Below are 26069 nucleotides of genomic sequence, written 5' to 3' on the forward strand. Positions count from 1 at the left end.
GACATCATTTTGACATTAACTTGCCATTAAGTCAGGTATTGACTAAATATACCCCATTTTCATCCACCCGGGTATCCCATAGTCTTCGCTCATGCCAAAAAATTGCAGAACTCAAATTCATCTAAAATTAATTCTGACATTTAATGAAAAAGTTTCAGCAAGTCAACTTAATTGCATACAAAATTCATCCCAATTTCAAACCCTAAAAACTTGCATAACTAACAATGTCAATCATGACATTCAAAACTCATTAAGGCAGCCCTAAAATGTTTCATATCCACTAGAAACAGCTGCGTTGATTATAGAAAGGAACGTTTTACATCAAACGACATACAGATCACATGCTCGTTGAACCTTCAAAAAGCTGTGAAAAATGTTTAAGTACAGCTTTGATTTCACGACCTTTTAAAAAACTGCAGATTTTTTCAAGAAGATTGAGCTTTATGACTTTGGATCTTTGATGAACTGTGTACTCAAAAAACAGTTTAGGGAACGTTCAATTGCTCTATCCAACATTTTTGAGGGTGTATAAAACTGTGTCATGCTTCTTTTGATAATACCTTGATATCCGAAATGGACAAAAGTATTTTAGAACTAGATATCAACGGGAAATTGACATTGCATTAACTATTTATGTTATATTTTTGTCTATTTGGATGTAGACTGATAAAAATTGTAAGCCAAAGGATTGTAACATCTAGTTTGATTGAATTTATAAGTCTATGAAAATATTCATTAGAATCTGCCAGTGCTTTTTGTCGACTTGGATGTTGTATGAAAAAGCCAATTTTAGTCGACTCGACTCCGGTTTGGTCTGTTCTCGGTTTTGGAACCTGCTGGTCTAGAGAGAAATTTAAATTAAAATTTTCATGCGTTTCATTTGACAATGACTCCCTAGTTGTCTGTTTTAAGATGAGTAAGCTGAAAATTAAAGCCGCTAGATCAATCCCGAGTAGATTAGACTGCGCTTAGTCTACCATATGTCTAGTTAAAAAGTAGACATTTGTGGAGCTTGTCATGATGTATCAAGTTTATCACCAGACATGGGGTCGACTAATCGCAGCCTATTCCACTCGGGAAATCTCTATTCTATTAGAGACTTGTGTTGAAATTTGAGTTTAGAGTTGATAAGATTACAAGCTTCAAGTGCCCCAGATAATTACCCACTCATGTTTATGATTATTAGTCAATTTCTTCTAAAATAAGCAAGATATTAAAGTTAAATCACGGCTCATAATTAGCAATGATAACGTCATTAAGAGTTGTGTCTGAGTAAACACTCGTAGGCAGCAGTTTGAGTTTGAGAACTTTTTGATTGAATAATAAACATCCAAGCATTGATTAACAAATGCGCTTGTATCAATAAAAGCATCTTCCTACTCACGATGTTTATATTAAGCCTGACGAAAAGAAGTGAAAAGTGATTTTGTAATCTTGACGAAAATAAAAGCAGAGAAATGATCAAGGCGACGATTAGGCAAGAAAGTTAAGAAAAGAGTCACAAATAATAAAATAAAATCAAAAGTGAAAAGTAAGATTTTTTATATGTTCCGAGATGTGTCTCTTAAAAAAATCTGTGCTCTACTCTCTTCTGTGTCAGATGAGTGTAATAAGGAAGCAGTTTAGCGCACTTGCCATTCATTTATCATAATCACGAGAAATTTCACTTTTATTTCGTACATAAAATTATCCACGAATGTAAAAGAAAAAATAAAATTACACATTTCGGCTATTTCAATGCAAAAACAGAAGAAATCTTTTATTTCGTTACACATTTTCGTTTCTTTCTGTCACAGAAGCAGCAGAGGTGTAGCTAGCAACTTGAGGGACCCCTCCTCGTCGTAAATGAGAATTGCAAATGAGAAAAACACTAGAAAATTGCCCAAAAGGTTAGGAAGTGGCTTGGATTGACCACTAACCCCTCCCCCTGAATTACCCTCTGTCACAGCCAGCACCATCTTCAAGAAAAGAAAAAACGCAAAGTCAGACGACTTTGAATCGAGATGAGAAATAAATAATAAAAATCGTGAGTGAGGTCATTAAGTTCACTAGCTGTAATAATGATGAGATATAATAAACTTTCTATTTCTAATTCATTTTCACTCAAACTAAATGGAACACCTAAATACAATAAAAATATAAAGAATCTCCTACATATTCATAATGACATAAAGTGCTCACAATGGACCTATTTTCGTTTCTTTATGATCATACTTATTATACTCAATTAAATTTATTCGTACTGCTTTATTTATTTCTCTTTTGGGGGTTCGTTCAGTTATTAGGGAATGGGAGGAAGCGACTTTTGAGCCGGAACCCCCTCATTGCTTGAGATGGAGCCAAATACCCCCCACCCCACTTTCTCCTTACCCCCTCCTTTCCTATCCCCTTTAGAGTAGGTGTGGGCAACCTGATCTCCGTAAGCTGTGCGAATGCGAAACACATGCAGTTACGTACTACACTTAGCCTAACCACATCAAGTATCAACCTCACCTTCGCGAGGTGGAGACCGTCAATCCAAGCCACATAGTGGCGGAGTCAAACGAGGCTCTGGTTAATACAGTGAGCGTTGGCTTAGCTAGCCATCCTTAAACCAAACGCTAAGAAACACAAAGAGAGAATCGGACTGGGCGACATCTGAGGGAGGCCATGGATCACAGTTGATCTGTACGGCCAGTGAAGTAAGTAAGTGTGTGCCGCCAAAAATTCTTGAAAATGAGATGTGCTGTTTCGTTCAAGATTTATCTCCAATGTGTGCCGCGTAAAACGAAAGGTCACCCACTGCCTTAGAGCGTTCCCGAAACAACTGAATGAGCCCCAGTTGTTCAGTAAATTGTTTTGTATCTGATTGTTGTAGTTCAGAACTATATAAAGTGATGATGAGAATCATTTGATTACAATATGTGCATTTTATATTTTCATCTTAACGGGCTTGTGCGTACTCAATTCCATAAAAATAAATTACTGTATTATGTTTATCATATAGTTTTTTTTTGGGAAATTGATAGAGCAAGGCAACATAAATTTGAATAAGCATATAAAATGAATTTAAATATTTGACGTGAAATTTGATACAAGATAGAATGTATGCATCATAAATATAGATATAAACTCCAATGAAATAAATAATGCATTTTAATTCACTCCCATACATGTAAACAATAAGTTTATGTAGATTATCAAAATGCGGGCGCGTTCGCTAGCTAACATAGATAAACGCATTTCAATTTCCTTCCATATGCACTCTCGAACTATTAAGTTCCATCGAATTTCTAAACAGAAAGCATAAGTGTTTCACATTGTCGGCAGCAATTAGCAACTATTTTGTCGGAAGTACGCTCAATTTATGAGTCAAAAATTGCACCTTTGACCCTGAATGATTTTTTTTTTGCTGTTTTGCTGTTGGAAGTAAGACAGATTAATGATGAGATCATTCTTTTTTGGATTTATAAGGTGACTAACCTATAATAAGCTCGTCCATCATTAATGAACCATACTTATTGTTTAAGTTTAACTTTACTTGCTTCTATGAGTAGTGATGAGCTGCAATGGTTTATGACTCATGAGTCATGACTACTAATATACATTTTTAAGGCGATCGTGACTTTAAAGTTTGAATCTCAGTGAGGTTCTCGAGTACTTTAATTAATTAGTTTAGTATAGAATCATGTGGAGCTAAATATGGACAGCTTACTCTATTGGAAATGACGTCTTAGTGAACAACCCGAGCGGCACGAAGCGATGAATTGCAATTTTTCAGCATAAGCATTAAATCTAAGTCAACCGTCACGGCAACCTAACGACTTGCCATCACGTCAACCATACGTTTTGCAGTTACGGCAACCTTACGCCTTGTCGTCATGGCCACCTTAAGTCTTGCCGTTACGACAACCTTCCGTTTTGCCGTCACAGCTACCTCACGTCTTGCCATCACGGCAACCTTAAGTCTTGCTGTCAAGACGTCGTCGTAGCAGTGCCCTAGCCAATACATTGTGCTGTTCGGGCAATCCACATCTCTGAATCAATAAAAACGTCTTCAAATTGCTTAAGCAGATCAAACTAATGATTTCATATAAAATATGCGCTATAAACACTTCCGTACACATGAGTAAACAATGCAGTCTGATTTAAAGATCAAATCTGCAAAAATCATTTCATAATTTTGACATTAAGAAGGAGTACAAAAATCATAATAATAATGCTTGTTTGTTAAAAATAAAATTTTATAAAAGAGAGACCTTTTTATGCAGAACTGAATTGATTTGGCTCCAAAGTTATAAACACACCCATGAAATACATATTTGTTGTTTTGTCAGTGTTGCCACATTTCTGTTGGGTGTGAAGTCTCGAAAAAAAGAATATTTTACATTCATCACTTTATTTATTTTGTAAAGCTGCGTTTCATTATTACTCATGCCCATGTTATACACATTAGTCGCAAGAGAAAGTCACCGCTGAGAGCTGAGAGAGATCCTCGTGAGTGACGCAAGATTTTCATTTTTGAGCATGAATTCTTTTACATTTTATAGCAAAATTTACAGATTTCATAATGGAAAAATGCACAGTCGATCTATTTTTACCAGCTTATGCGAATCTTGGATTGGATTATTTGTTAACTATGCGTGTAAAGTGTTGAACGTGATTTCCATATAATTGCCAATTGACATCCTTAAGTCAGGCAGCGTAAATCATTCGATTATCATTTCCTACTGTCGTTGTGCAACTTTTTTATTTTATATTTCAACGTGTTTTATTGAATAATATGTAGACGTACCAGAATTAATATAATAAAATAAAATTTTGCACTTATGTTCCTCGAAGCTGTTTCACATCCTTTATTACATTTCTGTCATCATAGCCACAACATGTTTTTTAGGCACGAGAAAAAAATTTCATAATATTGACAAGAATTTAATTTCCTCTCCTCTAGCCGTTGCTCTCTTTATGAATAGTCTTAGTGATATTTGTTGGGATTTTCCGTTGACACTTGATGAGAGAAGATATGAAACTTTTGTTAAGGAATTTCCTCAATCTATTCTCTACAATTTATATCTTTTTAATTGTATTAAATGACGAAGAACTGTGGGGATGTGCAGTTAATACGTAACGTGAAAAATAGACATTCTAACTCTATTCCCGATTCTCTTTCGGATCGAAATCTCCATGAAACACTTCCTCCTCCCCCTTACGAGCCAGGTGCACAGCAATCCCTTACTTTTTGGGACGTGGGTTTGACAAAATTGAAGAACGCAATAAATAGATTTTTTGATGCCCCATGCCTTTCCTCTGTAGCTGAATCTTCATGAAACAGTTTTCCTTTTCCCATGAGACCAGGTGCGTAGCCACCTTTTTGGGAGGGGGATTTGACCCCAAAACCTATTTTTAGGGGAAAATTGAAGAATTTTACTAGAGGAGGATCCCCTATACCTACCAAAATAAGAAGCTAAATCCTTATTCTAACCGTCCCCTACCCCTTGCTAAGAGCGTGTCGTAATAAGTGAACAACCCCCACAATTATGAGTTATGGAAATTTCACACCCGATGAAAATGTGTCACAGAGAACATCTTGTTGAATAAAGTAAACTCTTTTTTAATTGATAAAGAATTAAAATTAAATTAATTTGAACTTTCTGTTGTATTCCAAGGCTATAAATCTACATTCTAATATGACTAAAAAAGGTTCTAAAGAAATTAACATAATTAATAGCCATTGTTAAGTGTTTTACAAAATTACGCGAATCTTTTTGTATCTTATTATACCTAAATTAAATTACATAAATAATAATATCTCAATTAAGCATAATAAATTCAAACAAACAATTAGATAATAGTGGTAATTAGCAAAACTCGAAGCTATTATAGCCCCCAATAAAAAAAGAGAAACATTCCAAGTTTCTACTCATTCAAATTATTATAGAATCGTTTATCGTCACGTCATATTGATCCAATTAAATTAGCATTTGAGAAACACCAATAAAATATATTTCCATTCTATATCCAATGTTGTTCCAACATTGTAAGATTTATATTTTATAGCGTGTTGAAATACACTGATGATTCATACAATGTTTTCCAGGTGTTTTTCTCATCATTAAACCATATAGATTTAATCGAAATCTGTGTTTTGTTTTTGTTTCGTTTCTTCTGTTTCTATTTATTTGCCACAAGCCACACAACAGCATGTAAATAACTAAACTATTGGGATTGTGATTGTTATTGGATTATGAAGCGCATTTTGGAATTGTGAATGAAATTGAAGCAATAATTATAAGTTTTATTGCAGAAATGACATTTGTAGTTTAATTAGCAAGAAACTCTCAGATTAATTCTTGCTATGGTGGGGTTCTATATGACTAGTTCATTGAAAGACAACATGTGTGACGTGGCACACCAGTGTGTCACCATAAAAAGTTGGCAACGACAATTGCCGTGTGGTTTCAGTCCAGGTTTAAAACCAAGGTGTGTCGCGAAAACTGAACGGTTGCTCATTACTAGTTGTAGTCTAGTTCTAAAGACGACAAATCGCATCACGATGACATTACTAGTTCTTAGAACTTTAACATACATTCAACATTAACATTACAATATCGAATTACATACATTCAACTAGCTAAATAAAACCTGTCAACTCTGGTAGATCAATATCATAGTTCGGCTTACAAATCTAATCACTGAACGTTGTTGAATAAAGTTTCAATTTGTTCAACATAGACTAGAGTTTTATTGCTGGATTCCAAGATTGAGGTTATATTTATTGCAGGTTATGGCTGATCTTAGTGACTCTACAAAATTGACAAAGCTAGCATATTGTTTGGATTTCCGTCAAAAGTGCTTATAACAATGTATTCATCATAAAATGAATTGAAATGATTTTAGCTAAAAAGACTGAGGAACTTTAAGTCTAATAGACTAATACAACATTTAAAATTGCTAAAAACGTTTTGATTCTAAAAGGTCAAATTTTCCATTCAACACAAGGCTCCATTTGAAAGCCATACGAAGTTTAGGTTGCATTTAGAATCCATATGAGCTCTACTTCCTATGTGGTGCAACTCATCCGAATGGACAAAAATAGATTACTTAAAATGAAGTTGATGTCTAGTTAATGACTAGATCTAATTTATATTTGTCCACTCGGATTGGATCTGATTCTATAACTTCCTACAAGTACACATCAAACATGTAAAATTCTATAGCGTCTAAGAACTGCTGGCATTTTAGATGCATAAGCCTGCAGTTTTCTGCTATACCTTATAGTTCGCCCAAGACTGCAGACCTGTTATTAGTTAATAAGCATACTGCTTATTTTAAATAATTTAAAAAACCAGAAGACAGAAACAAACAATTTAGTCAAATTATAATGTTCCACTGGCTTCATCGCAGTAACTGTATATATTATACAAATGCTAAATACCCCAAAATGTAATTCACACCATAATCCAATTTGCGAAACAATGCTAAAAAAATTATATATACATATATTTTGTGTATTAGAATATAAAACAGCGTTAAACCTTTTTGTTGTTATTTTCCTTTCTTATGAGAATAAACTAGTCAAATAGCAATAAATTAGAAAAAGAAATAGCTATTCAAGGACAATTGTTTATTTTTTAATGTTCAGCAATATTGACCTAACACATTCAATGTATCCAATCTTATTCATTCTTACCTAACCGAGTGAGACAATTGAGATAATTAAATTTTTTGAGACTTAACGGAGATTTTTGTGCATTTCGTCATGTGGAAGGCATAAACAACAAAAAAAAGTCATTTAATTTGAATGACAAAAAATGTAGACATTTTAAGCATAAAATAAAAATTGTCAAAAAAGCGACACGGCGAAGATTGAAAAATCGCATTTTTGGAGTCTATTTGATTTTTTTAGCGAGCATTTGCGAAAAATAATAGGCAATAAGTCACTTTGGTTGATTGTATGGTTGAATGGACGAGTTGCAAGGTTGCTAAAATATTAGGCTTGATGGTAATTTACACGATTTGAGCTAGCAACGCTTGAAGGAAAAAGCCACAATTTTCCAGCATTAAAATTGATTGTGTTCTCAATTTTGCATTAATGTTATTTTGTGATGCTTGACAATGAACTATTTTTGCTTGCTTACCCGAGCAACATATGGTTGACTTCATGTCACATGGACGACTTCATGTGATGTCACATGGACGACTTCATGTGATGTCACATGGATGACTTCAACAACATGGTTAATTGCAGTACCAGAAACTTGCCATGTGACCGACTCCATGCTATATGCCTGACTTCATGTCACATGGCCGATTTCATATGATATGACCGACTCTATGTCATATGACCGACTCCATGCCACATGGTTAACTAGTTGAATCGTAGCCATATGACCGCCATTTAATCGTCTCATGCTCCATGCCAGAACCTCCTTCATTTGTGTCGCTCGGTAAACAAAAAAATTTGTGTACAGATTTAACAGCGATAGTTTAAGCATGTAAAGACCATATCAATTTTCATGCCATGACGTTTTGCATGCAAACAGAGAATCTAGAGCACACTCTGAACTCAGCAAGCTCGTTATCTATGAGAAAGTTGAAGACTAACGAATTAAATTCCATATCAGATTGAAATTTTCTACGCAAATTAACATAAAATATCAAATATTTGATTAAAAAGCGCCTCATCATATCGTCTGCACAACTTCCTCAACATGCTGTACAAAAATAATTTCCAGCATTAAAAATACTACGTAAGCTTATAATTTTTATTTTGCATGTTAGTTTTTCCATTTTTTTGTGTGCCATCTTTAATATTTCATTGTGTCTGTGATGTCATGCAATATTTTCTTTTATGACTCGAATAGACTTTTTATTTAGACAGCGTGCAAATATGAGTGAGGAATAGAAAGAGAAAAGAGATATCTTGACAGTCTATTTTTAGACAAGAACGAAAAAAAAATTGTTTTTCTGCTCATTTTGTATTTGTTTTCATTTTTTGCATAAACATTATGCTTTGGATCAGTGCTGTTATCCAGACAATTTGAATGAGATTATTCATTTATAACGGGATTTTGATGTTGAGTACTCGAAAATTGCAGGTATTGCAACAGATTGTCACTTTTTTGAATGCAACATTTCATTGTTGATGACGTGAATCAGTGTAGTGCAAGCTATGTGCCGCGGCACACTAGCATAAAGTCACATTTCTTTGTAAACCCCATGAGCCGTATTACCTGTGCGCTTTCATGTTTACCTTAAGTTGCTTTCCTTCTATAAGATGATTTCGGAAATGGTCTGTTGTAACCTTATCATCTGTAGCCTGATTGTGAGTCTGCCACCCTTCAGACTAGATGTTTAAGATAGGCTTTAACTATATTCTATAATTCACTGTTCCCGGAGCATATCTCGCTCAGCTGTGTATTTAGCGATATCATGGCATACCACGAGAATGTATACTCATGGTATATGGACAGCTTTGAATTCAGACTTCGGATTCCCCAATTTCCTACTTTAGCTTCCTCAATTCCCCTGGTGTGCGATTTCGTTATCGACTCACAACCAAAATGTGCAATGGCACTAAAATGTTTGAACAGCACTGACGTAAATAAAAGAAGATTAAGGTAGAAAAATAGCAACAAGGAACATACATACCAAGTATAGAAAATATACAGCAACACAATTATTTATAAAGAAATCAAGCATCACGACTTGGCAATACTCATTCCAGATTATGTATGCCTTAGGAAAATTGCTGGAAGACAACATTGCATCTGATGCTCTAAAATAATCATGGAAACATAGATGATGGAAATAAAATTAATTTTTCTGTACATTTTCTCACTCTGGCACGTCGCAATAAAATTGTTTCATTGATTTTTATTTTTTATTTTGTGTGCCATTCCTCTTGTGACGATAATAAAAACATTATATATTTTAACACGCATAAAATATATTTTCAATGTACGTACCTATTATTAAATTATAAATTAATTTGATATAAAATGAAATTAAAAACATTTTTTTTTTCAAATAAATTGTCATTTGTTAATTGTTAACAATTTCCGAATGGAAGCTCGTGAAAGCAATATTATGATGATGAAGGATTATGATGACTGTATTTATATTCACATTTTCTACTAATGAACTTATAATTAACCTGACAGTTTTCTAATGTCACAACTTTTGCATGATTTCAATCAGTCCATCGTGATGAGACATTTTCGATTTTTATTACACTTCTTTTTTAGCGCAATTATGAAGCTTGTTTCCACAAAGGTAGCTTAATAATACACTTTGTTCGATTGTCCGGTCGACTGGACGCGAGATCTCAGCTACCAGACATCGTTGAGAGCTCTAGTTTTTTGTATTAGCTCAGGTTAATAGAGTTATTGAGGCAATGTTCATTCAAAAATTTCGAATCGATTCGTAAATACTAAAATTAACAATTTTTCCTTACGAACACATTTTCATTGTTTTAAAATGTTCTTCAATGTTTTCACAATGTTTTCTGAAAAAGTTTGAATTATAAAAATTTGTTAAATCATGAAATTCAACAATTTGTTGCATTGTGACTTAAATCTTACTGGATCTTGTTTTTTGAGTCGTGAACCCTAACAGACAATAAGAATACTCAATTCAACGATCGTGTTAATGAGTATACGCATTCTTTATAGTTATAGATGATCATGCTCAATTTTGAGAGTATACCCATGAGTATGTTCCTTGTATGTTCAGGAAAGTGACCTGGATCTAACTGCATCTTGTTTAAGAGTCGGAGAAGAGAAGAATAGTCTACTGGATCTTGATTTTAGGTCAAAAAATGTAGTAAATCCCATAAAATCATGTTTCTAGCGCATTTTTATTAACTTGCCATGAATAAAATTGGTCATCAGCTCCTAATTGCTGATTCAAAAATGCGCATAAGTCCCTCGATAATAACACGATGATTTTTGTAATTTTGTTTCCATAATTTTATGTTTTATTTTGATGAATTTCTCGTGTGCACACAACAATCATGAGTATGTCGACATTAACATTATTGATTTGCAGCATAAAATGTCAGTTTGAGGTATGTTGGGTAAGTTTGAGTTGTGGAAAATAGTAATTTTCTAGCTTGTGGCAAAGGTTATTAAGGTAGGCACATTTATGGGAAATTGTAGCACTTACACATATTACTTTTTTCTGTTCAAATAATAAATGACCCACATTTGCGGATTTTATTTTTTTTGCGGCACGAAATTCAATAAACCAGTTCTCGGTATGACTGCCTTGTTTAATATTTACTTTTTTCAATTTGTGCTGCTGTCTCGTTGAGATTAAATCCATCAAATTGGTAATTTTTCATTTTTTAATGCAATAATCTCCCCAAGAAAAAGTTGACTTCTTAACCCAGCATAAATTTTAATTTTCACGCCTGAATATTTAATGCAAAATCATCAATTTCACTCAAATAACATGAATGTTGATTTTTAAGCATGTTGATCTCACTCACTCATTTATCTTCTTTCAATTTCCTTCAAGATTTTTTTTGTAAATAGTTTAATCTATGCAGCATAAACTCGTTGATTTATATGCGTACGAAAAGATTCTTTACATAAGGTCTCTAATTTCCCTAAACTATTAAGTAATCCAGTTGATGTGTGGGAAGTTTTCAGCTTGTTTGTGTTAAAAAATATGGGTCAAAATATCATGTGAGCAATAGATCACTAATTTATTGTGATTTATAACATTAATCACTTACACATTACATAACTATGTGATATTTTGTAACCAAGTCTTTATTTTTCGGTATGCAAGAGAAATACAAAACAAATTCTCAACATTTGCTTCATGTGACACTGTGTGACTCATGTTGGACAATTTATGAAGTTTCTGCCTCTGAATATTAATGAATTAAAAAATTGTATTTAGAAGAGATTTTGCATATTAAATTTGATGACTTAGTTGTGTATTTTTAGACATTTTGTTGAAGACATGGTAACAAGCTGTTGAGCCAACAAGCTGACTTAGCATTTCATTATGTATTTTTTTTCAGCTTAAAATGAATTTGTTTCAACACAGACACAAAAAATTTAATTATAAAAAATGATGGGAGAGATTTTTAAAATATTGATTACAATCAGCATTCGTGTCAAGTTCAAGAAAAGCAATTTAAGAAGACAAAGAAATTGAAATAAAATTAGAAACTTTATGGAAAGGGCTTTTTGAGTAGCATTTGGTTCTTATGATGGCAACATAACTGTCTTGAATGTGATTTTATTACAGAATTGGCAGTGAAGCTACGAGAAATTTTTGTCATTTGGGAATTAAAGGCTTTAATGCCATTGAGTTAAAGGGAAGCTTATGATGGAGGCAGTATTGAACTTGGCAGCGCTTGGTTATTGGAAATTGGTAGAAGGCTATTCGCGCGGTATTGGGAATAGGTAGCCAGTTTTAGGCGCTATGTGAGGAAGGCCATGTAAATGCGTCTGGACAAGGAACATGCTCACAAAATTGAGCATGATCAATTGCACTGATTAAGTATACTTCCAAATTTTATTTTAAGAGCAGAATAAGCTGAGAACAACGCTCACGAACATGCTCATCTAGTACATATATCTAAGATGACAAAGCTCTTTGCTCTAACAGGCAAATATGCCGCTTTTGGGTACCGTAGTGGTCTTCCTGTACCATGAAAGCATATTCTTTGCCTGCTATCGAGTTGATCTGTATAGCCAGCGAAGTAAGTAATTAATGTACCTTAATAAAATGAAATCATTTAATTGTGAAGTTCTTTTTATTTATTTACAAGAAAGTGAAGGTCCGAATCTGGATTTCATATTTTGGAACCTCAAGGTATGAGACTATACTTTAACATTATAGTTAACATTCACTTGACAAACATCAATTAATCCAAAAAAGAATAAATTCCACAAACAAAAATATTAATTTGGTTAGAAAACGGATTTTTGTCGGTCAACATTTAAGAACGGATGTGTGAATGGACGTAGAAAAAAAATAATCCACAAAGAAACCTCAAACATTCTCATACACATTAACTTGTTAGAAAACTACTGAAAATTGAAGATAACATTCATCACAAACAATGGATTAGAATGAATCTATTTTTTCCATGAATTTCCCCACATGGATTTTATTTTTATTAGATTAGTTTACTTAGCGTAGGTATAAAATAGTAAATCCATTTAGAGAATATTATATTATGTGAAAGAGCACACAAGTGTGTTTGAAACATGAAGACGGTAAATCAGTGGTGGGTAATCTGTGGGCTGGGGTACACTAGTCTGTTAGTTCTAAAATGTCATGAACCGTATGTCATGTGTGGTTTCGATAGTGTCATACCGTCTGGTGTGCTGTGGCACAAATTATTATTATTATACCCGAATTCTTAGTTTTCGTCATTAGACTGCTGCACTAAAGAAGCTGAAGAATCTAAAATTCCGGAGGATTCGAACTCGAAATTTGAAATTCAACACCAACTTTCGTGATCTGCACCATGCTAAGTGAACTATCAAGGCCCATTCCCTTCACATATAAGTTTGGACAACATTGCATTAAAACATTTGGAACCGACCGAAAGAGATGGGAAAAAAATTGAATTCAAAAATCTTACTCAAACAAATAAGGAAAATAAACAGTAAGATAAATGTATACACTTAAAATCACACGAGAAAATTGGAAGAAGACGATTGTAATGTAACGAAATATGTTGAGCATAATAAATTGTCGAAGAACAAGCAGTATAGCACCCAAAACGTGCCATTCTCATTACCATCTCATCTTATAAAATAAAATGAGAAGAGAATAATGAAAATTAATTTAATTTGCTATTTAGTGAGAGAAATAAAAATGGCAAAAGTATATCACATAATTTTCCATGTTGCAGTAAGTGTAAAGAACGAGATCGTTTACGATTAATTTGTTTGAACATTTTCCACAAAAAAGAACCTCGAATGTGATTTTATACTTTATATTTTCACAAGATATGTGCGAATGAATGTAAATATTTGCCAATTAAGAGTAAAATAAAGGCAAAAACGAAGAAATTCTGTTCTGCTTAATGACTTTTAGCTTCTGTTTGAGGCGAAAGAATCACACGATATTTGAGATTAAGTTAGAAGCAAAATAACAATAAATTCTTCACAGGAAAATATCGCAAAGCAACAGAGTCATTTAAACTTAAAAAGGGGGTTCATTGACATTCTCAACCGCTATTAAATGAAAATTACTTAGCTAGTCTCTCAATTGTTATAAAAAATAACAACATAAAATAGAGGAAGAAATTTAAACTAAATCGTGAATTAATCACGAAACATTACGATACATGTGGATGAAAAGGAAAAGATAACATGCTTTTTCATCTTGTCGGCTATGTGTTTATGTTTGCCAAATCCATTCCGCATAAGCGCTGATTTTTAGCGCAGTTTTTTAAACAAATGATGCTTATGATTCCATTTTGATCGACTGAGTGGTTGGCTGGGTAGATGAGGAGCGATATCTCAGCAATTAAATATCGTAGAGTACTCGGATTTGAAGCATAGGCTCTGTGCCATCATTTTATTCCGGAATCAATTAGTTTTGAAACTCAAAACTATCTCTAAACATGTTAATAAATGATTTTTCATTTAAAACATAAAACAAAAATCATTTTTGAAGCGTTGCTTTCAATAAAATTAAATTGCAAAAGACTGTTGAAAATTTTGAATTTTAAAAACCGTTTTAAGACAAAATCCTTAATAAATTTATTGGAAAGTTATTTGGAGCAATGCATTGACACTTAAAATTGTTTCATCCGATACAAAAACAAACTTTCATCCAGATGAATTTAAATCCCAATGCCTTGATTTTTAGTTTACTGAATTTTGGTTTTTTTAGGTCATAGAATTGACTTGGATCTTGTTTTTCAAATCGAGGATTTCTTTTTCAAGATTTGGAAATTAATTCGCACAAAAAAATGGCACAAAAAAGAGCCAAAGTCGCTCTCGAAGGTCGAGTAATATTGTAAATTTTTATCTTTCTTCTTTTTTTTGTACATCCACATCCACATATGATTTCGTTCAATTTACACAGTATATGAGCAAAACGATAGCGGAGCGATGAAACAAAAAACAAACAATGATACAATTTAATATAGACTTTTTTAAAAAATTATTGCCAGCTGCTAAGCACCACCAATTTGATCTCGTAAATTGAAAATTATAACTTTATCAAAAATTGAATGCCTTTCAATTCAACAGCTGGTTAGTGCCTCAACTATTTTACCGTTATTAATTTGAGTGGATTACTCAATAAAAATATTGATTTTTTAGCGATTTTTCTTCTCGAGGCAGCAAATTTATTTTACTTTATTTTGGAAAGGAAATTAGGTAATTTGAGTGGTGAATTTATTGTTTCCAGAAAAGCTTAATATCAGCATTTATAATTAATTGGACTGAGAAAATTTCATAATCTTTCTATGGATTGAATTAAGGCATTGTTTCAATTAATTGATATTAGGCTATTAATTTATTCTTTGCAAATTTGCCGTAAAATCTCGTCTTATGAATTTTAATTCGCATGATGAAATCTATTGAGGCTAAATGATGATGATGATGAAGGATTTAATGTCTTCAATGGAACAATTCAATGATATAAAATTCAGATAAGCTTATGACATTGAGTTTTCTTTAGATAAGATGATGACAATCTAGATAAAACTAGCAATTTCCATACTGTGATAAGACAACTAGGCTAAATTGCTTTACTGTTCGTTCTCAATTAACATCTTGTGAAACGTCTTTAAAAATTAGAATTTATTAAATCGAAAGATCTTTGGAACCATTTTTAATTAATGTTGTTCAAGCATCCCGAGCGATAAAAATGAAGAATGCTCTGCCATGGAACTATAAAGACTACGATAGGCCTCTTTTATTGCCACTACATGTATGGTGTCTAGCCCTCCATGAGGCATCCATGAGTCTAGTCATGGTCCATGATATCAGATGGCAGCTCCACGAGGAATTCATGAGGCATTCAAATGGCTAGACACCATGCATCCATTTGATGCATCCACGGTGTCAGATAGCAGTTTCTATGAGGCATCCTTGGGACCTCGTACCAATTTTTCTCAATTTATCCATTTGTATGCTGCCATCATTAATAATGGACGCCTAACGGAGGCAACTTCCATTTGGTGTCAGTAAAAGGCATTTAGAGTAGTCTTAATAGCTCTATGGATTAGCATTCTTCATCTGTGTCGCTCGGACATAGTCGCATTTCAAAATCACAAGATTTAATTACTATCCAAACATTCTGACGACTTAAAACTACGATGATCTAATTCATTTATTTCCCCTCCAAATTTAGAGAACAAATAAAAGAAACTGTAATGATGCTCTCAAAATAAATAAATAAATCTCAGAACATCTAATGATGTCAAAAGCTCAAAGCTTTGAGCAAGAGCCATAAGTAATTCGATCCATAATGATTTCCGTAGGAAAATCAATAGAATAAATAAATCAATAGCTTTTCAATACATATATGGATGCTCATTCAACATGATCACATATTGTACAAAGATTATTCTACCTTTTATGTATGTATGAAGAAAAATTGTGTGACATTAATACTAAATTATTCCAGTAAATCACGATACTTCCAAAATTAAAACAACAATTTTATAATAAAAATTGCTATTTTTAACCTTTCGGGCGTTTGATCCAAGATCTCGGTTTGTGCATAGCAGGGGTGTAGCTAGGAGGGGGGTCGTTGGATGAGCATGGACCCCCATCCGAGAATTTCAAACAAAATTCAAGATTTTGATGAAAAATATGTCTGTGGGACCGAGGAATAACAAAATCTCTGCCTACGTCCCTGACTCAAAAGTATTGAATTACGTCAAATGAACTTTAAATTCTCATTTTTATTTTAACGCCTTTTCCATTATAATGATTTATTGATTATAAAATAACATTGATGAAGAATCATCTGCTATGCTGTTTTTTTTTGCTATGCTCTATTCTAGGAATAGAATTTTCAATTGACGATAAAACATGAAATATTCATAAAATTACTCCATTTTTCATTGAAAAATACATTTTTATCTCTGATTTTTCGATTAATCATTTTCACAGTGACATTACCTAAAATAACACATTTTCCATGAAAAATTTAAAACTTTTTTTTAGTTTCCCACAAAAATACGAAAGTTTTTTTTTTTCATGAAGAAGAGAGATCTTGGTCATTTTTGTAACACATTCTCACAGGAGACAAACAAAATAATTTTTTTGATGGACAGAGTTGTGTATTTATAGCTGAAAACTCAAGGGAAATTTGTTTGTAAGCATGAGAGTAGCTCGTGGATAATGTTTTCAAAAATATTACTTTTGAATCATGATATAAAGGCAACATCATGTTACCGAGCTGCACACTGTGTTCACTTGGGTACGGCAACATCACAGTATTAACAGAAAGTCACTAAGTTGCTCTAATGGCCCCTTGATAGCTGATTATGATCCGTTTTTAAGGTGAAAAATATAGTTTGCTACATTATACAGTTTGAGGTTAAAGCTAAAATTGACTTCTTAACCCGAGTGGTACAATATGGCAAATTACATTTTTCGACACAAAAATGGATAGCTATCAGATGTCACGGTGTCGTCAGGACAGCTTATCGTCTTACCGTATATACGGCGACGTTGAGATGCTCTAGCAAATACGATGTCCTGTTCGAATTTCTGTATATATCCCTGACAGGTAAAAAGCATGCTCTAGAATGTTTGCTAATCTGAAATATACTAGATAAGTATGCTTGCAATCGTTGCTCTACTCTTGAGAGCAAGTTCTTATGCCTACAAGGGTACAACGACATATAGAAGCTCTAAACAACTTGTTGTGCTGTTCGGACTATAAGCAAACAAACATTCTAAAGTACTGAGCCATAATTCTTTAAATCAATCCCTCAATCCCTCCACATAAATAAGGAAATACCGTTAAAAGAATGCAAATGCTATAAATAATTGAATTACGAGCAACAGTAGATAATGTGTCAAAGAAGAACAACAGGTAGTTATTTGTTCATTTCCTTAATATATCAATAGATTATGCACGGTAAGTAATGTAAGTCGAGATTATTATCTAGCATTTACAGGTAATAAGAAGTCAATTTTAGATGCCTGGCCAACAACCCTGACAACTAGAAATCTATTCACATTATGGATTTTTAATGATTCAAATGGAAAAAAGTTTCCGATAAACACAAAAAAGTAAATCTTTCAATGCCAAAACAGAAATGATGAGTTACAGTCTGAAATATCATAGCATGAATTATCTTTATAATGATAACTTTAGAGATAAAATTACAGCGGGAAAATGATTCCAATTTCAGTATGTTCGATATAGAAAATTTTCAATGAAAATGAATAAAATATGGCTATACCGTTTTAATTCAGTAATTTTCTTTCTATATCTGTAACATTTCACTCATTCTAATCTGTTTCTAAATATGCTCAAGCAATATTGTTTCCACTTTTTCCATTCAATTTTTCTTGGAACTTTTCAGCAACAGTTATATACAATAAAAGAAAGTAATTTTGAATGTTCTTTGTTCTCGACTCGCTATGTATTGTCTTCTCGAGTTCTGTTGTTGAATTTAACAGAAAGCTGTGTATCATTCATAAAAAAAAATCTACAGTAAAAAGTACATCTCAATGTCTCTAAAGAAGCGTCTCTCTCTCATACCTCAAGAAAAGGCAACAGCTAAAGGTTATTATTCTTTCATTCAAGACAGATTAAAGCATTTGCAAAATTTATTTTTGTGGCGGTGGCTATATGTGGCTGTATGGCGGAAAAGAAAGAAATCAACTTTTTTTTGTTCTTTAAGTTTATTCATGAAATGCCAAAAAAAAATGTGAAAACTATAAAGTAAATAGAATTATTTCCCGTCATCAACGATGGGAATGTCTACAATGGACAAAGGTTTTGAGGAAGTAAAAGTTTTTCTGACGGCGATCTTTGTTGCTGATTTTATGGTAATTTTTAATTTAAGATTCGGAATGTTGTTGAATTTTGCCCGAATAGCTGATCCAAAAATTTGGCACCAGACTCTAGTATGATGTCGGAGTCAACTGAATCAGTTTAAACTAATTCCGGTACCATATCAGTAGTTAATCGATCCGAAATCCTTCTCCAGGTCAGCGTGACTCTGGTGTAATCCGAATCGGTTCAAAATGATTCTAGCTCTATGCCAGAGTCACTCTGACCTTTTACTAAATTTCGGATCGATTAACAGATTTGTGTTATTCACTTTGGATTTAAACACATTCGTCATCAAGTCAGAGTCACTTCTGCATGGATCATTGATCAATCAACAGATTTGCGCCCTTCGGGTTGTTCAGGGATGGGTTCAATAGATTCTTCATTTATCGTCGATCGGAATCGTATTGTAATCCGGCTAGCGCCTTGGAATTCTCACAACGCATCGCCAGGAACCCTATATCATTATTATTATCAGGTATAATACATCAGTAACTGAAGTGTAAAATTGTAGGGCTAGCTAATAGGCAAAGAACGTGCTCTCAAGAACAGAGTAAGCTGAGAGCTACGTTCAAGAACATGCAATCCTAGTATATTTAAGGTGATCATGCTCTTTGTCAGTAAGAAGCTTTTAAATCAAGGCTATAGAACTCTTTGAACATGACTATCTAAGTCTTCAAGTATTGTATTGAATTCTTAAGTACAGAATTAACTCAAGCTTTGCAAATGATGAATCAACAAAAGTTTTTGTTGTTAACCACGGATGAATGAAATTGTCCATTGCGTGAAATTTTCTTGGGATAATTATATGGTTGACAAAAAATTATACTTTGGGTACACAAAAGTGCTTTGTGAGCACACAGACTGTGACATTAACAATTTGTTAAAAAAAGAATTTTTGGGGTTTCCTTATAATTTTGCTGAAGAACAATAAAAGACAGCCTTTTTAATAATTTATCTCAAAAGAATTTCCACAAGAATTATTCATCTATTATTGTCATTTTTCTGCTAAATTTATTACATCCAAATTTGAACCTTTTTTTTTGTTCTGCAACTCGAAACATTTGTTTGAACTCTTTTTTCGGTTCTATTTATGTTTAAACTCGTTACCTCACTCAAAGCAAACAACATCTTTCATTCTTATTTTTCGCATGAAAATTCATTTCCAACCCTCCAAGTTCCTAACGGCAAAAATTTTTCTTAAATTTCATGCTTCGATGATGTAAAGTCTATCCAACAAGAAAGTGTTATGAATTGTTTAAATTACTTCATCACATTTATGGTGTAATTTTTAATATAGCTTGACTTTTTTGTTCTCATCGCTTATGCATCGATGATGTTAAGACTGTGTACAAGAACTTGAGATGTTGGCGTAAATGAATTAATAACAATCTCATTGTTTTCATTAGTATATATGCTGTAAAAAAAAGTCTTATTTTTTCTTGTTTCACACAATTCTTTTACCCACGAAAAAATATAAAGCAAATGTGCTCGTTCAAACCACAATTCAGGCAATCAAATTCTGTGTATTTTTTTCTTACGATGAAAACAATGGCTTAACATTCTTCTCAGGTCATATTATTAATTTTTTTCATGACGGAAAGCATGATGATTTTAAAGGAGGGAATTAAGGTTCAGTAATTACACAATGTTGTCATACTTTCCATCCCCCTTTACATATTAAGAATGTACTTTTTAAGCATTAGTTGGATTTCTCACTGTCTCACTTTGAGGAATTGTTAAAAAGAACAACAAAGTCAGTCAAGCATAGAGATATGATGAAACGGGCAAGAAAAACCTTTATTCTCATAAAATAAAAATTTATGCGATGTTTATTAGTGAGTAACCGAGTGAGTCACACATGGGTTGAATGAGCAGCACAAAAGAACTTCATTTCACATGCAACCTTTTCTGCTTATTTCTTTTCCTTTCCTTTAGAATTGAAATGCTTTAATAATTTTTTATGTCTGCATTCATTTGCAGACATTAATTAGACTTCTTGACCACTTTTTTTTTCTCTCTACCATTCCTTTACACTTTGATGTCATCATAAAATTACTCATTCATGAAAAATCAGATATGTGAATATTTTTCGGCACCAGTAAATCTATAATATGTCTAATTATTTTGTTTTTTTGAAGGGCATAATCTAATTAATTTACGCTTTACTAACTTACTGAGAAGCCATTTTTATATGCTAGTCGTTTTGTATTTTTTTGATCAATGGACTAGGCAGGGGTGTAGTAAGAGAAGTAGGAGTATGACCAATTTTACAATAGAGCTTGACTTGTCGATTCAAGTCGACTTTTAAAAACCCGAACTAAGAGCATGCTCATGAATATGCTCACACAATTGTGCATGCTCATTTATATTAATTAAGTATAACCATTGTCTGTTCATGGGATTGCTGTGTGAGCAACGATGCAAAAGTGCTAAGAATTAGAAACTGGCAGAAGTTATCTAAAGACAGATCCAGCTTTCGATGAATTCTGAATGCTGCAATTGGCCCAAGTGCACCTTCGCCAAGGAAGTAAGTAAGTAAGTTCATTATCTGTTAGGGTCACAAAATCTGAGTCAACTTGGAGCTATAACTTGAGGCTTGATATTTGAGACTTGAGTCGTGTCGACTTCATACTTAATCCGGGGTGACTTCAAGCTCTAATTCATAGTCATAAATCATATATGATTACTACTTTTTCTAATTCTCAGAGAGGGGTCAGTGAGACCCTCCATGACTACACCCCTGTGTCCAGCTATTAATACAACTTAAGTCGCAGAAACAGAATATTGATTTTCCTTCTCGTTTCTCTCTCTTTTACAAAAAGCGATTATCTAAAAAATATTAAATTATTTACTGCCAGAAAAATAGAAGTCATTAAAAATGTTATGACAATGAATAATGAAATTATCATTGAAGGTTGAGGTCGCCTAGACAATTATTGTCAGTTGTTTTTTTGTTCGTAAACAGACGTAATTATGGTAGGTGCCATACCTTTCTGGAACAGCTATTTTTTTCATCTTAAAAATTTGCTCTTTCATCTTTCAAACTTTAAATCTGTGAATTTATGTACAGTACAAAATATATAAATTGGATACCGATATCATATTTTATCATTGATTTATGAATGCTTTATACCAGAAAGTTTTTTTTTCACATTTTGTACGGTATTCTGGTGAAAGAAAAGTATCAAGGATCTAAGACAGTTATGGTCAACCTTTGTGTCGCGGTACACAAATGTCCCGCAATTAATGAAATTTGGAAATTCTACAAACCGTTGGTCGTGTGTGGTTTTTGTCGAAGCTTACCATCAAGGTGTGCCGCAAAAAATAAAAGGTTGCCCACCACTGACCTAGAATATACAAACTTTTTTTTTTATTTCGTGCTTCATTAAATTTCAATCAATGTAATAATTTTATGATATTCGATTCAATATTCTGAATTGAAAATTTTTCCTTCTTTTTGAAAATGCCAACACATGTAACATACATGTGGCATTAAATTTGCATCACATGTGAAGTCGTGTTATTATTTAGCATGTTTTATAACTTGAGGGCATTATCAGCAACATTTTAGTCTAGTGTCTGGCTATACATAATGTGATAAGTGTACAACAAATTTCTCTGTATTGCTGTATATGGATTATGATATCGTTCGTCGTCGTCAGAATGTCTTTCCGGGAATTTCCGAAGAAATTCCATTAAATGATAGTTGTATATTACTATTAAGTAAACAGAACTTTTAAAATGGACAATAAGACTATAATAATACATTAAATGCCGGTCACTTCCTTGTCCGAATTTGGAAAACCATCAATTGAGTATGATTTTAAAAGCCAAAATATTGAATACCCTGTAATTTTCAGCAAATTCATTTCCGACAACAAAATTGAGAATGAGAATCTATAAACTATAGTCTTAGAATACAATACTGCAGAAAATTAGGTATGCATTACCCGCATAGTCTCAAATGAATTCCTTTTTCGAGTATGAATGAAACCCGAGCGACATAAATGAAGAATGTCTTTTTTGGCAGTCATATGGACGATAAATGGAAGCGGTTTAATAATTTGGGAATTTGGTGTTAATTAAAGTGGTTTTACGGATCGTTTAGGGGTATATGACGGACCCTTAAGGGATCCATGATGAAACCTTAAGGGGTCCACGATGAAACCTCAAGGGGTTCATGACGGAGCCTTAAGGGGTCTATGACGGAGCCTTATGTGCTCCATGACGGAGTCTTAAGGGATCCATGACGGAACCTTAAGAGGTCCATGGCAGACCTTATAGGGGTCCATGACGAAGCCTCAATGGGTCTATAACGGAGCCTTAAAGGGTCCATGACGGAGCCTTTAGGGACACATGACAGAGCCTTCTTCAGATTGTGTTGCTCGGGAAAGGATATTACATAAGCAAAAATCATAAGATTGAGAATCTTCAGTCATACAAAAGTTATTTCTCATATTAAAGTCAAATGTAATCCACGTGAGAAAATCGTAACAAGATTTCACCATGGAAACGACAATTACGACAAGTCAATGAATTAACTCATCTCAACTAAGACATCGTTCATTGTAACAATTATAATAATATTCGGGAAATAATGTAACAGCATTTTACATGACAACCCCGTTTACGTCAGCCTCGCTTACTCGTCTAAGAGTCTTTTATGCTGTTGCTAATGTTGTTTGGTACTAAAAATGTCATGTTGCCAATATTTTCACATGTTATCACAAAAATATAATTCCAAAATAAATTTTAATATCATTTTCATATACAGTAGCACGACGTGTGGCAATTTTTAGACACTTAGACTCCTTAAACTTTTATATTTATCCAAGTCATATACAATCTGTTTTTAAGCTATGCGGGAATGTATTTTTGACTAATCCATTAGATAATACATTTCGACGTGTGTCCATAAAAAGAATACAAATAAAAAAAAAATCAGCTGTATGGTGAATAAACACCAGTAAAAGAAGTTCCAAAGAAGTGATATGAAAGCATTTAGTTACACCCAGAAAAAAAAGCAGAACACCTGCTGGTTTGGTAAAGTAAACAAATTCTTTATATCCCCCTCGATTTAATTAAATGGGTAAATGTTCTTTTGTAAGTTGTTCCTTCATATTTTCTTCATTCCACTGTTTTTTTTAATGCAATGAACCGGTGCGAAAAAGTAATCCATCATATTTTTGTTTCTTACTGACTTAACATTAAATTAAACATTTATCACAAATTAATTAACCACCTTTACATGTGCGCCTTTACCTTTACCTACACACTATATTATATTTAGTTATAATTAGAATACCCGAAAAACTAAGTAAATGCTGTATTTTTTGGGTCTGATATGGAGGTAGAAACTTTAGGTAAAGAAGAAGTGCAGCCAACGCATATTGAGTAGGCAGATTTATTTGATTATGAATGAAAGTTATTCACAAAAAAGTTGGAGATGTTTCAATGAATATAATTGAATATTTGATGAACCGTTAGGATCATTCGGAATTGCATTAATATTGTATAATGAATTGATATCGTACTTCTAATGTATGTCATTAATATAAATGAATTGTAATGGATGGAGAGGAAGTGAATATCATGAAATATTGTTTGAAAGGCATAAAAGAAGCACCAAAATGCACAATATACATATATATTACTTCTATGGACGGAACAATGTTATTTTTTATATTTTATATGCATCATGTGTTTATGTGCATATTTGCAGCTTAAAAGAAAATCTATATTTGTAAATCGACTTGGCAAAAATGAAAATCCAAAAAGTCTCCATACTGTATTTCATTTAGAGCAGTTGTGGACAACTTGTGTGCTGCGGTACAATAATATGCCGGCAATTCTACTCAGATTTGCAGAACTGAGACTTGTCACAGGCAAAAACCGTACAATTCATTTTTTTACAAAACTATACAAATTATCAAGAAATTGTACGGTTTTTGCCTGTGACAAGTGCATTGCAACTGTGATTCAACTACAATATTGCATGCCATGTGCAGTGTTTATCGTGGTTTGGTTTACCACAAAGATGTGACGTGCCACAAAAGAGGTTGCCCACCACTGATTTAAAGCGATTAATAATAATACGAGTTCATAAACCTCGGGAAGTGCTTGCGTGAAAGTCAACCTATCTATCAAATAAATCCATACGATGGCTGAACACACGCCAGATGGCAAGAATGCGAATGTAATAAATAAATGAAGCGAGAAACAATTTTTTTTGATAAAGAAAATAAAGTTGGCTTGTGAGATTAGTGCAGGCCTGAATAATGGATTATTTAGCGCATTTTTGTTTGATATCAAATCGATTTCTGAACACATTAATAGGAAATTCCCGCTAAAAGAGTTTATAATGAATTTTTTTTTACTATGAAACTTGATACTGAATATTGAATTTTCTGAAAATTTGCTATCAATTATGAGCTGTACGATATAGTTCATTTTGTTCACAATTAAACATTCTAGGACATAAAATAATTAAACGCTATCTGATTAAATTAAAACATGAAATTGAGGATGAGTTTTATGATTAAATTATGAATAAACTGACAGCTTTTTTTTTGTTGAAATACTTGATTTGTTATCTTGTTAATCAGCCATTCATCCGAATGACTGTGTAAAAAAATTCATCTGCTTACTAGTGCCTACTTGAAATAACTGACAGAATGGCTATCATAACGTGAGTAGAATATTAATAGAATACTAGAAACTAGTGACAATCTCATTGTTTATTTGATGAATTTTTGTAGTGACTGATTGTCATCATAGTGGAATCATTTTGATATCTATTGCAGTATAGAAGCTGATTTTTCATCATTTGAAGCTCATAAATTGAGGCTTGTATAAATACAATTCCTTAAATGGAAATTCCTTCTCAGAACATTACTTAACCTAAAAATAACCCATTTATTCATCCAATCATCCTTTCTGTGAAACAAATTGCTCACGCGAATAAATTTCTTAAAATTAAGGCACGCAAAAAATGTAAGAAAACTTTTTATACAGCCTGTCAATTTTCGTAATAAGAATTTAAAATAATGTTTAATAGACGGAAGGGTGTTACGCAT

The 26069-nt window shown here is 33.0% G+C and overlaps 1 protein-coding gene across 4 annotated transcripts in view; it reads right to left on the reverse strand.

Moving 5' to 3' along the window:
• Nucleotides 1-26069, reverse strand: part of LOC139086977 (rap1 GTPase-activating protein 1-like) — a 94767-nt gene that overhangs the window by 10483 nt on the left and 58215 nt on the right. The gene's annotated exons all lie outside the window — the stretch shown is intronic.

The sequence above is a fragment of the Chironomus tepperi genome, unplaced genomic scaffold (assembly GCF_022539635.2).
Source record: "Chironomus tepperi strain 1889 unplaced genomic scaffold, CSIRO-AGI_Ctep_v1 contig_93, whole genome shotgun sequence".
Taxonomy (NCBI): domain Eukaryota; kingdom Metazoa; phylum Arthropoda; class Insecta; order Diptera; family Chironomidae; genus Chironomus; species Chironomus tepperi.